Source organism: Diabrotica undecimpunctata, chromosome 8 (assembly GCF_040954645.1).
Source record: "Diabrotica undecimpunctata isolate CICGRU chromosome 8, icDiaUnde3, whole genome shotgun sequence".
NCBI lineage: Eukaryota > Metazoa > Arthropoda > Insecta > Coleoptera > Chrysomelidae > Diabrotica > Diabrotica undecimpunctata.
In genome coordinates this window covers 130671470-130675499 of record NC_092810.1, presented here as the reverse complement: position 1 = coordinate 130675499, position 4030 = coordinate 130671470, and positions in this window count along the sequence as shown.

Here is a 4030-nt window from a genome sequence, read left to right as displayed (position 1 = left end):
CTAAAAGATCAGAAAAAACAAGAATGTTTGCTTTCAGAGAAAAATATACCCAGAAAAAACAAAAACGTTGTTTTACTCTCAACGATGCACCACAACGATTTGCTAGACCAATTAACGGGCAAGCCGGAAATCATCATTGACTTATTAAATCCAAAGCAGGAGTAGATCTAGTTGATAAAATGTGTGCCGCCTACAACTGTGCTCGAGGCACTCGCCGATGGCATATGTTCATTTTTTATTCTGCAATCAATGTAGCCGGTATCAATTCATTTGTAATAAACAAATATAAATCTAATGAAATAGACAAAATGCCTAAAAGACATTTTCTAGAAGCTCTTGGTATAAAAATAGTAAACAATCATCTGCAACGTCGACTTTTTAGTATATATGTTATTCCTAGATGAATTAGGTCAAGAATAAACGAAATTTGGCGTATTGAAAAAGAAATTATTCCAGTTCCAAATCCACAACCTAATCGTCGAGGTCGTTGTTTTTACTATAGTAGACAAAAAAATAGGCCAACCAGATATACCTGTCAAAAATGCCAAAAATTTTTATGCTTATAACACGCAAAATGCATTTGTTCTGACTGCCCGCAGGATGGTATTTCATTCATGTATCTACTTTGTGCATCTCAAACATTTGTTTTTTATTTAGTCTTTGTTAAATTCCTTAGAAATAGTTGTTTTTCATTTGTTTAATTTGGGTTTGTGTGTTTTATAGTACTCAAAATGTGAAAAAAGATATCTGTTAACTTTTATTGTTAAACCATGAGTTTAAATACAAGTTATAACAAATTTGTGTGCAACTGTTTTTTTGTCTATTTTAATTATATGTTTAAAGAATCGACAAGTTCTCAGACATATAGAATATCTTTGTACGTCTAGAGATATATAATCAGACATATTCAAAGAGCTTAAGAAAGAATGGAAAGAAAGGTATATTAATGAGAATATAAATACAGGAAACCATTACAAAGCAATCAGAAACTATATTACGGATAAATTTTGGTTTTCTAAAATGGAATTGACAAAGGATATGACAAGAACTATATGCAGAATGAGATTTAACCACTGGCTTACACAATCATATATGTTTAAAATGAACCTAGCTGATAGTCCACAATGTACTTGTGGTCAGATAGGTAACCTACAACATAAAATTTTGGACTATTCTCTTAAGAGAATAGTTATAATATAATAGTTAGAATTATAATTATTATTATATTTAATAAGATTAATAATTTTTTAAATTCGCTGTATTCTTTGACCCTTGTCCACCATCCCATTAATTTAAATTATTTATTAACATTAGAAAACAATGAGTTTTTATATAGATTATTGTATAAACATGTTTTAGATATTAAACTCAAATTGTAATTGTAAATATAGAGTAAGAATTTCTTCGTAATTTGTTAAATTAAAAAAATTATCAAAAAAGAAAATTAAAAAAAAATAAAAAAAATAAAATAAAAAAATATAAGAAATAATTAATAATTAAAAAAAATATAAATAAAAATAACAAAAAAGAGAAAAAATGAGGAACAGTCACACTTGGACAGAACTGGGACAGTCCACAGAAAAGTAGCTATTAAATTAAGTAGATAGCTGCAGAAGAGTTTGCTGTGGAACTCTGAGAACCTCATCACCTATTTTATATATAAATGACTAAAAAGCACCTAATAGAAAAAAAAACTAGAAACAAATTCCCAAAAAAAAAAGACTATATATTAGAGCTCAATACTACTTAGTAATAGATTTAGGATAAGATTGTAGAAGAAATAATGACTAATGAAAAAATGAGTAAAAATTGGAAGATTGGCGAATGGATTTAGTGTCCGCAGACATATAAACCCAAAGAAACAACAACGAGTTCTCAGACCGTTTTTTCGAAAATATTTGTTTTTGGGCCTTTTCTAGATTTGCGGACTGCTAATCCGACGTTACATTTTGTGTACAATCATGTCCTGAAAGGTTAAATGTAAATAATGTTTTATTGCATATTCGGATTGTACGTGAAAAAGTAAACAAGTTTTATCTGAAATTTTTTTTGAGACAGCAACATCACAGCGGCATTTAGTTTAAGGCACTGCCAAAACTTTTAAATTCTTTTCCATAAACAATTTGGCTACATATTCCAAAAAAAAAATATATTACTTATAGATACGAATAATATATTATTAGAACTTATACCTTAAAATTTCTAATATTATTGTAACATAAATATTGTTCAATATAAATTTTGTTTTAAGTGACTTTTACAAATTACATACGTAAAATATATTTGTTATTCTAAAATTTAACTTAAATTGTAATTTAAAAAAAAACTAAGCTTTAGATACAATATATAATATATTACTATAAACTAGTCTATTCTTGTTTTGTCCACACCACCAATGCTGTATCGTTTGCGCAAGGATTTGTCACTAAACCAATTTAATTGTGCTCTAGCTGGACATTTTCATCACTACGTTATTAAATTTTGTTGCGAAGGACTTCATATGCGAACATCACACAATTCAAAGATGTTATTGAGTTTTAAGAATATGCTTTAAAGAGAGAAAACTTTTTTAATAATATTTGGAGTAGAGTGGAATTTTAAAAGAAAAAATAATATTTGATATATGAAGGTTGTCTCATATTTTGATATAATAATTTGTAATATTTTATGAAATTATTAGTTATTTATTGACAAAGCTCAACAGAGCTTGAAGCTTGAACGCCTACCTGCATATGTAAAACAAAATATTAAATTTAAATATGATAGACGTTGTATTCAGTTCGGCAAAACTACAGGCATGAATTTGTTTAAATTACAACCAACAGTAACTGCGAACCAATATTACAAAGTTGTTGCACTAAGTAGAAATACAGACCATCCTAAGATTAAAAGTATATCATGGATGTTTTCCGAATTATCTAAATAAAGTCAGAGTTCTCCCAACATACAGATGTAAGTGTGGAACTAGTATAGCTGATCCAAATCACATATTCTTTAACTGTCTCTTACATGTCAATACACGATTTTTTGTGAGATCTTCCTGTAAGCTATCAAACCATCTTTCTGTCTGAATCGTTCTTTTTTTCTTTTCGTGATTGCGCCTCGTTTTAGATTCATCTTTGGCATCCTTTTCCTTTCCATTTTTACCACATGCCCGATCTAGTTCACTCTCTGTGCTTTTATGAAGCGACTAATACTTGGTTGGTTATACAATTTCTCTAAATCCCTGTTTGTTCGTCGCGCCCAACTTTTTACCGTATTTTTGACCTCTATTTACTTTAAACCTATCCGATAAAATCCTCTCCTTATTATATGATTTCGTGTGCTATTCTGGGTCATTTTTACTACTCTAAACAGCTCAGTGCTTCATAAATTTTATTCCTTCTTATCCTATCAGACGATTTTTTAAAATCTGTGAACAATACATGAAGGGTTATCTTATATTCATAGCAGGTAGTCTGGATTTCTTTTAGTGTAAAAACATCTGTCACTGATCTGTAAACTCAATACCGGTCTGATACTCTCCTAGTACATATATCATCAGCAAATCTGTCGAGTCTTTCTCTTAGCATCCTGGCTAATATCTTGTAACAAGTACTCAGCAGAGCAACACCCCTGCAATTCTCACATGTCAATCTATTATCCTTTTTATATAAGGGTCATAATAAAGCCGTAGTCCAGTCTTTAAGCATATTTTCCTCTTCCCATATCCTCTTAATAAGACTATACATTCTTTTTTTTGGAGTTCGTCCCTTCTATTCTTTAGTATTTCCGTACATATTTCATTTTTTTCAAGTTTTTTGCTATTTTTGAGACCACTGATTATATTTTTGTACATCTGGGAGCGCTCCTTAATACCGAAAATAATACTACGGCAGACAAAAACCACAGTATTTGAACGGCCAAGAGATGCTATTTTGGTCTCAATCTCCTCCTTAAATCCACAATTACACCGAGAAATACAAAAATAAAAATCATGAATGTGTTGCATCTGGGAGTCCATTTCAAATAGGTAAAAGAAATAAAATTA